Source organism: Prinia subflava, chromosome 1 (assembly GCF_021018805.1).
Source record: "Prinia subflava isolate CZ2003 ecotype Zambia chromosome 1, Cam_Psub_1.2, whole genome shotgun sequence".
NCBI lineage: Eukaryota > Metazoa > Chordata > Aves > Passeriformes > Cisticolidae > Prinia > Prinia subflava.
In genome coordinates this window covers 126,613,162-126,627,859 of record NC_086247.1, presented here as the reverse complement: position 1 = coordinate 126,627,859, position 14,698 = coordinate 126,613,162, and the positions used below count along the sequence as shown (strand labels likewise).

Sequence of the window (14,698 nt, the reverse complement as noted above, 5' to 3'; positions counted from 1 at the left end):
GCTCAGAGGGAATTGGGGGTGCTGGTGGATGAAAGAAAGGACATGAGCCAGCAACGGGCAAGTGCAAACATGCACAGAAAGCCAAACACATCCCGAGCTGCATCCAAAGCAGCGTGGGCAGCAGGGCCAAGGAGGGGATTCTGCCCCTCTGCTCTGTTCTGATGAGAGAAACTCCACCTGCAGGGCTGCATCAGCTCTGGGGTCCCAGAACAGGGAGGACATGGAACTGTTGGAGTGAGTCCAGAGGAGTGCAAAATAGTTAAAGGGATGGAGCACCTCTCCTAGGAGGAAAGACTGAGAGAATTGGGATTGTTGAACCTAGAAAAGACAATTTTTGGGGTGATTTAATTGCAGCCTTGCATTACCTGAAGAGAGCCTACAAGGAAGTTGGAGAGAGACTATTTACATAAGTAAAATGTGACAGGAAAAGGGGGAATTGTTACAAACTGAGAGTAGGTTTAGATTAGATATTAGGAAAAAAAAAATCTTTACTCTGAGGGTGGTAAGACACTGGAACAGATTGCCCAGAGAAGTTGTCGACACCCCATTCCTGGGAGTGCTCAAGGCTGGGTTGGATGGGGCTCTGAGCAACCTAGTCTAGTGGAAGGTGGCCCTGCCCATGGCAGGGGGCTGGAACCAGATGATCTTTAAGGTCCTGTCCCAGTTTGGGACACTTCAGGACAGGTCCCTTCCAACCCAAACCATTCTATGATTCTATGAAAATAAAGAATTAAAGAGAAGGTACAAAGATGTGTCAGTCAATATATTTCAAGGGAAAAATATGTCCCATCAAGCACTTTATAAAAATTATTATTTTTATTAAAAAAATTCAACTCTCATTCTATACCGCTCTTGGCTCTTGTGTTCAGCTGTGATGGTGAGGAAACATTAAGAACATTGGAGATATTTCAGCTGTGGGGAGGGAGGGTGGGGAAAGGCACTGTATTCTGAGTTAATTTGAAGGCTGATAGAGTTGAAATTGTTAGCAGTTAATCCTGTGGAGAAGAGTGCAGATTTCAGAGATGAAGTACAAACACAAAAAGAACTCAAACCTTCAATATGGTAGGCTCAAACTGACAATAATCTTATGTAATATTTTCTCCAGTAGGATTCATAGGGTCCTAGGAAAAGTGCTACAAAGAGCCAGCCAGCACAGAAGCAGGTGTTGCTAAGAGCCCCCAGTGCTCAATGCATGGTGGTGGCACAACAGCACCCACAGACCGCAGCGGAACCGTGTGCCTTGCTGCAGCCAGGGAAAACTGCCAGCTCCAGGTACACAGTAACCCCACCTCCATGCTGTCAAAGAGGAACTCAGCTCAGTAAAGGCTTACAGGTACAAAATTAAAAATAAAAATAGACAAAAGAACCCACCTTCCACTGCTGGAACCTTTCAGCTGCCATATCTAACACTATGCATGACAAAAAATGACCACAATCAAATACACTAAGTATCTATATACTAAACAACAGTATCACTCCCAATCAGATTCTTGACAGTCATGCAACATCACATAACTTTAATATAATACTCTGTGACATAATTTTAAGTGTCCAGCTGACATAATGCCAGATAAGGCGAATATGCAGTCCATCACTGTGGATTAACGACAGCACACACATCTTCGTGAATCACTACTGTTAGACCCTTATCTAACAGACTCTAAAAGACTCTAAAAGACTGTACCTTGCAGTCTTACAGAGGTGAGATTTTAGACTTCAGAAATAATATCTCTAACATGGATTTTCAGAACAGATTTATTTCAACTCTAGCAGAAGCCCTCAGCCAAATTCCAGAAGAGAAATGCTGAAAAAAGTAAGTAAACAAGCAAAAAATTATCCTGTGGAAACAGTGAACCACAGTTTTTAATATCAATGTAACAACTTAAGTAGTTACTGTATTGAAATGGAGGAATCAGATCAATAAATAAGATTAGGTAAGCAGGAAATACTTCCAAAATGAAAATCTCCAGAAAGACTTTTATATTTTTTTTTTTAATGAAATGGAGATTTACCTTCTGCATTCAGGAAAGAGAACAGACAAAAGCATAAATTTCCCATGATAGGTGAGAAAAGCACATGACACATGAAACAGAAGGGTGAGAAATGCATCAGTACCAAAATCTACAAAGTGATTGCATTCTCCCACCAAACAGATCCTCCAAGAGAAAGAGAAAACCATAATCCTATTTTTCCTGCAGTAACAAAATAAAATTATTAGAGACTCCATAAAAATAAAATTATTTCTTCTGGAATGTTTCAGTAAAAAGCTTTGCAGTTAAAACGTTAGCCTTAAATATATAGTTAATGAGAGTAATGCCTGTGCTTGATATTAACAATTTGAATTGAAAAACTATGTTTTAGTTGATTATTGCTAATTCAATCTAGCTATTCTGCAACCAAATGTATTCCTTAAGGTGATTCTTGTGGTCATGACCCAAAGTGTCTGTTTTCCCTGGGTTCTATTTATGGAGGGAGGAATAAGAAGTTGGTTCAAACAAATAAACAAAAAATCAGAACATCCACAATTTAACAAATAAACATCTGGCAATGAATTCCCTAAAAATTACTATCATAATAGTTTTTCAGGATAGAAGTTTGAAGTTTAGCAAGCAGAGAATGTCTAGCACCAGAGATATACCTCTTGATCTACTCGAAACAAGAAAAGAACCCATAGAATTCTAATAAAATTTTAAGAATCACAAGTCATAGAATTCCTAGCAAAGACATTAATTGCAGGACAGCAGTCAAAGATATCAGTACTCCAGCTGCACTCCACATTCTGCATGAGACTCATTACACAGGTGCAATCCTGCTGCCAGCATGAGAAGCATTGCTGCAGCAGCCAAGTATGGACCTTGCTGGTACTCAGTACAAGGCAAACCTGGAGCAGATTCCTTTTGCTCCCACACTGTCTCCAAAAACACACATGATGGTAGGTAGTAGAAATAAATTTCCAGACTAGAATATTAGGTAAGGAATTAGAAAAGACAAATTTGAACAGGAGAGTGGTTTGAGAGCAGGAAGGAGGGAAAAACTGTGGGTGATACTGGAATTGTTAGCTCGGGACTGAAACATTTCAAAGTGGATCCCACTTAAAGCAAAAAGACCAAGTTTCATATGCCATGGGAGCACCCATTCCAAGGCTTCCAATACCATAATCTAACACTTCATAAGAGAATCAGGGAATTATTTAGGCTGAAGAAATCTTTATGACCCCATGGAGTCCAACTGTTAACATGGAACTGTCAAGTCCACCGCTAAGTCACGTCCCTAAATGCCACAACTGCACATTTCTTGAACACCTCCAAGGATGGCAACTCATCCACTTCCCTGGTCAGTCTGTTGCAATGCTTGATAACCCTTTCCAGGAAAATGTTTTTCCTAATATCCAAACTAAACTTCCCTTGGCCCAGTTTGAGGCCATACTATATATTTTGTCCAAACTTTTATTCAATTTGTTTGAAATACCTTATAGTCCCATATACCTTCATTTTAATAGCAGAGCCAGTTTATGCCTTGTTCCTTAAAATGTAGAAAATATCCTTTCAAATGTACACTGAATTCCATATATTTATAACTTTATCACTATGGTTAAACTGTGAATTACGCTTGACTTACGCTCTGCTAATAAAGGAAACTATTCTAGTGAGTAAGCCAAATACTACGTCTTTGGAAAGATTTGTGAGGTCCAGTGTCTTGGAAGCTGTCTCAAAATATTGCACAGTAGTTTTAAAAAGACAAAGTCCAACTTCAAAATATGGTAGTTTTGAAAACAAATGTCTTCAATTATCTAATCACAGATTTCTGAACTTGTTAAACAGCTTTTATTTCCCCTGCTACACTACACGATGCTCTGTGTCCTTGGAGTCTGTCCTCAGTTGCATTCAGTGACACAAAGATATGCAGAGCAATGATGAACATGATCTGAACACAAAGCATTTTTCCTGGAAACTGTTTTTCCATAATGGTCTTCCTAATAATGCAGCTGTTAGCCAGGACTTCAATATACTGGGTTTTAACTCTATCAGGAAGCTGGGTTAATAATGGGAAGAAATGTTAAATTACCCTACTCAAGTAGAATGAACAAAAAATAATTTAGATTCTGCTGAATTAAGGAAGAGCCTTTTACTTTTTTTACATCTGATTTCAGAAAAAAAGAACTATTTCACAAGTAATATGCAATGCCTTTCCAACCTCAGGAGACAATTCCACAGTTTAAAATATCATATGGTATGGCTTGAATATATTTTACACTTAGTCAGTATCCATTACATAACTTTCCTCCAGTGCCTTTAATTACCCCATTAAGAAAACTGGTATTTGCATTTGCACTTACAGCAGCTGCACTAGAGCTGCAGGGCACAAGAATATAAAACCATGAAGAAAAATTAATAAAACATTATCTTTTTCATTTAGCAAGTTCACTTGCTTTTTTAATGGAAACATTTGTATTAGTAGACTACTTCAGCAGTGTAAGATAATAAATCACATAAACCTTGTATTATTCAAGCCAACTGAACTGCCAGATAGAAGTATGATCATTCACTAAAGGTACAACTTGCCCTTAAGCTTTCCTCATTTTATGGTACTTCTGAGGAGTCACTTTGTATCTGAAAATGTTATTCAAAACATAAATGTGGTGCAAATATAATGCAAAAGAAATCCTTCTTGTTCTAAACCTTTTACATAGAAAAAAGAATTAGAAATTTGTTTTAATATGTTGCACATTTTTACTAATCCAGACACATTACTGAGTAAACAAAGATAAAGATTTCAATTAATTAATTAAAAAACTGCAAGTCATCACACATTCTTAGAAACAGCTTCCAAGTTTCCAAGTTTCTATTTTTCAGCTAGCCTATGTACTTTACAACACATTTATTAAATACTGCAATAGCAATTATTACATAATATTCATCTATAACTATAAATATGGTACTTATTACATCCATATATTCTCTAAACATTATGCATATAATAAACAGTAAGAAACAGAGAAATGAGAAGTATCAATTTATTCACTAAGAGCCATTGTTCCTGAAAAGTCAATTCCAGAGTGCTGGTTGCTGCTTTACTACTTCCAGGTGCATGGAAGTCCTCTTCCTCAGAAAATAGGGAATTATGATTCTACCATGCATTAGAATACTGACATCTGTGTATACAGATGAAGGAAGCAAAGTAGCAGTTTTGATTCTGCCCATGTCCTCCATTTTTGAAGTCTTAATTTTGTAGCTGCTGTAAAATATCCTATTCCTATAAAAGTATTATCCATGAGGATCTCACTACAATACTTTCTTGTACCTGGCAGGAATGACCCTATATCAGGCTTTCTACTGTCCCCAGACTTTACTCTTAGTGAAAATTACTGCATCTGAGATTTTTTCAACCATCTCTATTTTTCATTTTAGAGCAAACCTAAAGCACCTACTAGTAATAAGCATAAAAACCCCACTATTGTAGAAGCTTGAGAAGCATGTTGCAACATGGACTAACCGTCAATACCAGTTCTGATGCCAAAATCCAAATATTAACACAATTTTAACATTGTGCTTTATTTAACAATGCTTAATATCCTAGAAGTTTCCCTCTTACACAAAGCAGTTGTGTACACAGAAAAAAAGTTCTTAAGGGGTGTAAGAGTAACATATGATTACCCACATTACAGCAGCTGTATATTTTTAATAATGTAGCTTTCTCTGTGAGCTTTTTATTTCAACACAGGGTAGGCTTAAGATACACTAGTTTAGGTGCTAAAAACACTGCCCTAAATGAAATTCTACTAGAATACCATTTTCATAAGCTGTTTAATTGCATTGCTCATGAAGAATTTTAATGGCAAAGGAAATGTGATTCAGCTCAAGTAGCATATTTATGCAAACCCACATTAAAAAACAGAGCAAAAAAATCAGTGGAGCTGTGTATTAGACATGTCACACCAATAAGAAAGAAACTAAATTATCATGCAACTTTTACAAGCCTTAATCTGACTCTCTATTTCAGTTAAAGAACTGATTTAGCAATATCAAGACTTTGGGCACAGCTGCCAATTTCTCCCAGTTGGACAAGAAATATTTCTTCCCTTCTTTCTGAAAAATTAGACATCTAATTCCCATGAAGCATCTCATGCCAGTGGTTAATTAGGGAACATTTTATAAGAAGAACTAAAAATTGTCAGCAACACAGCAGGCAAATATTGACATTTTTTACAAGCACAGCCATTCCACAGCTTAATTTGTCTTTCCAGAGCTCTTGCAGGCAAGCAGCTGCTGCCCAGACAAGCTGAGAACCCCTACACTGACTGCAAATCCCAGATTTCAGATGCTTATTCAAACTGGCAAGAAACATTCCTCCTACATCATTTTCAAACATTTGACAGCCTGGCCATTCCTTAAATACATCTTGTAGCAATGTCCATGGATAACTATATAATTCTTCCTGCCAGCTACTGAAAAGTAATGTGACTCATGGGAAGCTGGGAGGACTCCCAGGTCTCAGAGTACCTGACAGGCAGGGGGAAAGTAGGACAAAAAGCAGGGTGAAGGTAGTGAAGGCACAGGACTGATGTGAGAAGGCCAGTAACAGATTACACTGATTAATGGGTGGATAAGAGATACCCTTCTTCCCTGAGCAGCTGGAGAGCAGGGCTAGCTGCTGGTCAGAGGTAATCAGATATTTTCAGTGAGACTTGATGCAGCCTGTGGCCAAAAGTCACTCAGATGTGTGCAAATGCAACACCAACTGCCACAGGCTCCCGGAGAATAAATAAGAGAAACTGGGAAAAATACAAAAATAAGGAAAAACAAAACAAAACAAAAAAGGCAAGAACAAATCAATGAAACAATAAAACCCTTAGATGTCCTTTCTTCTCTTTTTCCATACATCCTACTAAGTTTAAGTAGAATTCCACTTTCACTCTAAACTTGAGATCCTTGTGCCAGGTGAGGCAGATGTGATTCAGTAATGCCATCTTCCTGAGATAGAAGATGGGGCCACAACCACTGCAGTGGGTATAGACATACACATCCAATTATAGGAGCAATTAGAGAGGATAAAAGACAGATTAGGTCCTCCCTTCAGAATACATACCCTGCCAGAGGAGCTGAGGCCAGGGAAAAGGGGGTAGGGGTTAATTACCAGCTGGAACCCAAATGCTTTCTTTTTGACAGTTCAGAATGTAAATCTTTTTAAATGCCATAATTTTAGCCAAGCCCTGACACACACACATTTTAACAGAAACATCCAGCTATTTCAGTTATTTTCCTACTTTTCTTGGGTGATCTGAAAAAACATTCCTTTTCCTCCCATTTACACACCACCCACAAGATTAAAACAAAAAACCCTCTCAGTATCAAAGACCAAGTATTTAGCATAGCCATATTCAAAATGTTTCATAAATCTGCCACTATTCATAGTCTGTTGAAGACATTGTGCTCTGTAGCACAAAGAAAAAATAGTGAAAACTTCCATAACATGGGAAAATCATACGTTTTACAATCACTGATTGCAATTTCAATTACAATCATTCAATTCATTTTTAGACAAAAGGTCACCTTCAGCAAACACTGTTTCATCTTTTAAGGGCTAAGACTAGAACGTTTAGTCACATTGTCATGGCCTTAGCTCCAGCAGCCCAAAATGCCCAGCGCCCACCCCTAGATGGCTGCTGGGGGCTGTGAGTGACACCCCAGGTAGCTGGGTGCCCCTGGACCTCTCTTGTGGTGCTCCCTTTGTTGTGAGAGATCAGCTGAGGTCAGATGTATCAAGGAATGAGCCAGAACTTTATTTCACTAAGCAAAGACTATTCCCATGCTGAGATTTTTTTAAACACATATGTACATTTGACAAATTATCAGATGATGTTTTCCAGCTCCATATGTCCATCAAGATGACATTTTTGTAAAGCTTTAGCTAAATCAGATCATCTAATTGGACTCAGAAAACAAACACTGCTTTTGTAATTTAAGACACACACACTTTGATTTTCTGATTTCAATTCAAACTTACATCCAAGAATGTTTACTTAACATGTAGAAAATATAAAGTGAAATGAGATATTGGAGAACTTAGGAAGCAGTATTTTCTAACTATCACAACAACAGTTTTACATAAAACCAAGACAAAACATCCTTGTGTTGATTCAGCTGGTAAAGTTTTGACTTTATACTTCATATGCTGTTACATTGTCAGGCACTGTGTAAAAGTGCAACACGGCTTAATCAGCACAGTTCTTTTAATACATGTGTCACCATGCCTTCCCTATTAGGAAGTTGAGCTGGTTGCAGAAACTAATCAAACTGCCTTTGAACATCCATTAATACTGTTCAGTTAAACATCTAATAGGTTTAGAACCAATGTGAAGCTCATTTAACACTCTCCATGTTCTACTGGCATAAATCTTTTAAACGACTCCTTTTTTTTTTACCACTAAAAGGGCAAAGTAAATGGTTCCTCTTATTATAAAAGATTTCAGAGACAAGAGAGAGAAACAGCCAACATTCATTGCTGAAACTATTAATGATTTTCATTAATGACCAAGGAAATACTATTGTAACTGGAATAAATAATGAAGAGTTGAGTGCTTCAAAATATAAACACTTAAGAGAAAACATGTTTTTCTCTTATAAAAATCCAACCTTTTAAGCTCAAATTAAAAATATACACATTTCACCATAATATTATCTTGAAAACAGCATCTTTAAAGATGAAATGAAAAACAAAGAGATGTAACTTTTCATCCTGTCCCAGTCCATGGCTGAATATGGAATTCCCAAAACAGATGGTGAAGAATATGCAATAGAGTGAAGGTCCTCTGGGTTTGATATTCACCTGTCTCTTCTCAGCACCACCAAATTCTTATAACCTCAATTAATATCTGCCACAATCAGTAAAATGACATCCCTCTACCATTACTATTATTTTGTTTGACCTTGATATCATGAATACGAATGTAATTGTAATAATGAGCCAGTTATTTTCTACAATATAGAAATAAAAAGACTAATACTCCCTCCCTTTCTCATGATAATACCTGAACATTCTGGCTTTATTTCATCTTCAATTGCTAACATACAATGACTAACATTTTGTTTAATTTTTATTTCTTATTTCGAACAAGAAAAAAAGCCCAAAACAAAACCATTCAGCAAAGTTTTAGAATATTCATAAAAACATGTTAGATGCATGATTTATGCAGAATAATAAACAAATATTTTAATGTTTTCAGTATTTTACTGGTTTGACTGGCATAAATTTTGAATGACAGCACATCTGTCTGTTACGACAACTAACTGTCAATAATGCACCAGCTACACCATACGCTCTGCATATTTTATATGGTTAATATAAGAAGATTGTTGATGATGACAATCCAGTCATATCTGCCTGCCACGTGATTTTTTGCCCCATAATTTCCCCATGTTTCATAGAATTTTGTCCAAAATTTGTTGAACTAAACCAAATGATTGGGAAAAATACAGGGGTTTGCAGATTATGAAAGTAATGTATATACCTTATTGTGAGGTCAGATCTGTCACAGCAGAAAAGCAAATAAATTAGAAGGCACTATGTAAAAGTGACTTAAATAGGTTTGGACAGATTGAAATATAATTAACACAAAACTGTTATCCTAGTCAGCCTATTGTCTGTTAACATAGTGACTCCACAAAAAGCTCCTGGCTTTGTTCCTAAAGATCATGAATTGACTAAAAATCAGGTTATTTCAGAGGAATTGGCTCATATCCTGGTCAGAAACAGATCTTAGCAACTTTGATCATTGTAGGATTTATGGCCAAACTATACATACAAGTAAATTGTAGAAGAAAAGAACATTATTTTGTTATCTGCAATTATGTTTTAAGCCAAAGATATGTTACCCAAAATTTGGTTCACTTCTGATGACTTGTACAATTTCAGAATCAATTTTTGACTTGCAAGACAACATAAGCGCACAATAGCAAGTTAGCTATTATTTCCTAGGGACATTCCTAGCTTTCTTTACTCAGATATATTTATAACTGGAACAAAAATATAAACCTTAAACACTCTACATTTCATTTAGATAAACTGCAGTTCTCTGTTATCCACATAAAAATCACGTCCATTGTAGTGGACATGATTAGTGGAACTGCTTCATGCAGATTGCAGCTCTATCTGTAAATTACATCTCAGGCAAAGATAATTGCTATTGATTTAAGATATTTCAAATTTTCTGTAAGAAGAATCAAAGGGGTTTTAGGAAATAAACAAGCTAATACTCCACAAGGAAAATAGCGAGTAGCACAAATTAAACGCACCTTTCTGCCACACCAAACATTAATTCTCCACTGCCAGCCAGGGACTTCACAACCATCATGATTCCAGAGCATGTTAAATCAATACCATAAGGATGGGAAACGTTCATGTAATGAGTTCAGAAGCAACCTATAAATAAGCAGATAAAAAAAGGCAAAAATTGAACAAATTATCCATATGAGTTCTCCTGAGAATTCACTAAAGGAGAGATAGTGATGATGTAAACCATGTAAAAATGATAGTTAATTAAGCATCAGTATCTCTACATAGACAAGAACATTTGAAGACATTTAAAGCATATTTTAATAGCTCTCTGCATTTCAAAGTTTACTGTCTCCCGCGTGCCACAGGACACTTTCTAATTTCCCTAAGTTGCCCAATGTTTAACATGTTTAACATAGTTGCATAGTCATGACTAGGTCATTCCACTTATTTTTTGTTTCTGTGAGAAACTGCTGCCAGGCATGTGTTTGGGACCTTTTCTATTCCCTTTTTTTTTTCTATTTATGCCATCTGAGCACATTACTTACATCCATCTCAAAGTTCTAATTTAAAAGAACATTCTTCTGAATCATGGCTTAGTCTTGCCCATTCCTTTCCAAGTATATTGAGGCATTTGTATTTTCAGTCTGAATCTATTTTTTCAAAAATGAAAAATAGACACCATCTTTTGACTGTCAGGCCTTACAGCCCCAAACAATGTAGATTAATTTTTCACATAGGTTTACTAAAGTCAAAAAATTCCAACTTTCTGTCAAATTGATTGGCCCGGCAACCAAGTGTCACAAATGTAATCCAGTAAACTAAGTGCAGAACATTGGCACCAACAGGCAGAATGATTCTGCATTTATACAATCACACCGCCAAATTTCCTTAAGTATGAGAAATGTGCCAGCTAAACAGAAAAAAAATCAGCCACTGTTAGCCATTCTCTTCTGCTCCATTTCCTCTCCGTCCCAATTTCTTTTTTTTGGAGTTCAGTGAAATTCTCAGCCTTACTCCTAATGTAACCTCCCTGTTCTATCTTAAGGACACAGAAGAGCTGAGTGAGTTGAATATAAGATGGACCACAATATGGACTTTTTCCTAGCTGCCTACATATTTGCCTACATTGAGAAAATTCTGTGATGATACCTAATCTCATTTGAGGGCTTCCAACCCTATTTTAGCTTGTCCTGATAAAAGTCAATAAAGATAAATCAGGCATGGGAAATGTATATGTAGTCAGAACTTGAGGTAAAGAAGTTTTAACATAAAGCAGATCTTATTGTACAAAGTGTTTCTCTTCACATTCAAGCTGTAATATTATGGTTGTCTATTGATTACTGTAAAAGAACAGCTGCAAAAGGAGGCAATTGTGTCCTTTGCACCATCACAATTGTGAATAAGAACATTTTATTGAAATCCCACATTCCAAAAACTATTTCCCTTTTTCTCCATGAGGAAATTTTAAAATAAGGAGCTGTCTGGTATTATCCAAAAGCAGTCTGCTCTGTATATCAGTATGCCACCTCCTAGTTGAAGACTTGAAGCAAGAAGCCCATTGTAAAACAGAATGAAATATTCTGTGTGGTTTATTTTACATCATTAGTGGTATGACTTAGATACCTTCCTTCAGCAGTAAATCTCAGTAATAAACGCAAAAACTCATCTTTACTGGGCTTTTAGTCTTCTTCATCTTCTTCAACACAAAGTACTGGTTTGGATTGGGATAGAGTTAATTTTTTTCACACTAGTTCACTCGAGGCTGTGTTTTGGATTTCTGCTGAGAACAGTGTTAGTTTCAGTTACTGCTGAGCAGTGCTTACACAGAGTCAAGGCCTTTTCTCCTGCTCATGAGGCAGGAACAAGCACAAGAAATTGGGAGGTCACTGTCAGGACAGATGACCCCAGCCTCACAAAAGGATATTCCATATCATATGGCATCATGCCCAGCATATATATATATATATATATATATATATATAACTGGGGGGAGAAAGATGAAGGGAGGAAGGGACTTCTAGAGTGATGGCATTTTTCTTCCCAAGGAATGGTTAAACATGAGCCCTGCTCTCCTGGAGATGGCTGAACACCTGCCTGCCCAGAGGAGGGGTGAATGCACTCCTTGTTTTACTTTGCTTCTGCACTATGCTTTTGCTTCACCTATAAACTGTCTTTGTTTTCAATCCACCAGTTTTCTCACTTTTACCCTTCTGATCCTCTCTCTCATCCCACTGGAGAATGAGGGAGTGAGTGGCCAACTGGGGCAGAGCAGCACACCAGATATAAACCGTAACACACATTGACTCTAATTCATGGAATTTTATACCAAGCTCAACTGAAGCAATTAGGAAGTCTAACTGAGCTGAGTTAGTTTGGGAGATATCTCATCCATATGTTAGTGTTTATTTTTCAGCAATAAAAATGGCAGCCATATAAAGTAAACACCCCAAAAGCATCCCATAAGCAGCACAAAGCAGCCAGCCACAAACAAGCAGACAATTTGAGGAATGCACACAGCAGAATGGTCAAAAGAAACAAAATTCTTTTTGGCTGAACCTCTGAACTATTCAAAATGAAGCCGAATTCAGCCAAATTTGATAAATCAAGTTTATCATGAGGTTAATATTTCACATACATATTCTGGCTTAAAGCAAATTTTTATAGCCTGAAGCATGGAATTATAATAAAATGCTGACAAGCCCATACCACACAAAAGAGTTTCTGCTAGAGGGTGGTTTGTCTATTCTTGACATTTCAAACTAAATTGATCTACATTTGAGAAATAAGATACAATTCACATTCAGTAACTGTAACTCTTTATGGGTTTTTTTTTTCTATTTGATACATGGGAAATAATTATCAACAAGACAAAGTTCAGATTCTTTTCCCTTCCTAAGTTCAAAGTTGAAATTCTTCAGAGTTCATCTCTAAGGCCAATTAGGTCTATTAAATCTCACATGACAGCAGTATTTAAAAATGAGGTATGTCATTTGCAAAAGCAGGACACATGTTCCTGTGGCTTAATTCCACCCCTTGTGATTTTAATGCATTTCCAATGATTTAAAGCAGTTGATGTAGATTTCTCCATTCTCCTGTTACATAATTGAGTTTTAACTTTTTAAAAAACAAAACCAGTTCTGAGCCTTCCTCTAATAAAGAGTGTTGCCACTAACAGCACTCAGAAGAAAAGCATACCCAGTGAAGGGCTGTCATTTGCGGTAAGAATCTGCAACAGATTGCACAATGAAACACCATGACACCAATACAGCATCCAAAACTTATAAATATGAATATTAATCCTGTTGACTTACAAACAGATATATTTAAACTGCCAGAATACCCCAGATTAGTATTCTAATACAACACAGTTTATCAGTTAATATGAACATTTTAAGACTTTAAAAAGTGACAATTTTCTGATTTCTGTGACAGTTGCAATTACCAAAATATATAAACCCAGGGACCTTCCACAAACTTTTTCAAAGTAGTCTTGATCTGATGACCTCCTGTTCACAAGAGGACACATCTCTTTGCAAAAGGTACAGTTTCTCATAAGTAGCAGTTTTGTTGTAGTTGTGCTCACTAACGTCGTGACCAGTTCATGGGAAAATACTTGTAACTAAAATGTAATTTCTTACCCGATTTTGCTGACAGCTGATAGACTGTGGAACTATTTTCACCACTATTTTTACTCATTCTGGTTTGCTTTTCCTTTTTTTGCAATCATAATTTGATAAACCTCATTTTCAATCAAAATATAGTCTTTCAATGTTTGTTTGATTCATACCTCCCATTTTTCAAAAGAAATGGTCACTGCTAGGTAATTCTTTTCCATACATTTTTTTTCCACCGATGTACACTGCATTTATTTTCAAACTACCTTGTTCTGTAACAACTGTAATGTCAGCAATATTATCAATGGCACACTGTTGCATTCTGTAACTTTTATGTGCATCCATTAAATAGTCCTCAATTATGTCTAGTGCTATCACCTTCCACAGAGTTGAACTGTATAAGTATATACATCTCATGCAATTTTAACAAACCCCTCTTGACAGAAATCCTAATTCTCTGAGGTAAAATATGTCCAGAGCATGCCCACACACACACAGCATTTTCAACAGCTCCCTTTCTCCTTTTTCTCTTTTGGGTGTAACAGAGTTGGTGATCTCTTTATTACACTTGGGAATACTCTCTGAGAAGCTTCCAAGCCTTTGGGAACCTCATCCCTAAGTTATATACAATAGACCTGACCAGCTCATCAGAAGAATCATTTATGTAATTAAACCCCAGCTGAAGTATAAAGACAGCTTTTCATCTCTTAATTTTTCATATGTTAATCTGTCTTGAAATTGTGTCTCAGACATGTAAGCAGTTCAAATCCACTTTGGCTCTTTTCCTTTTGTGTCTTTTCTGGCATTTA

At 36.6% G+C, this 14,698-nt stretch overlaps 1 protein-coding gene across 1 annotated transcript in view; it reads right to left on the bottom strand.

The window, feature by feature from the left end:
* The window catches only part of THSD7A (thrombospondin type 1 domain containing 7A), a 270,216-nt gene that overhangs the window by 218,826 nt on the left and 36,692 nt on the right, over positions 1 to 14,698 (bottom strand). Inside the window, exon 3 of the mRNA XM_063411466.1 lies at positions 10,293 to 10,419. The gene's annotated coding sequence lies outside the window, so the exon portion shown is untranslated. The remainder of the gene's footprint in view (positions 1 to 10,292; positions 10,420 to 14,698) is intronic.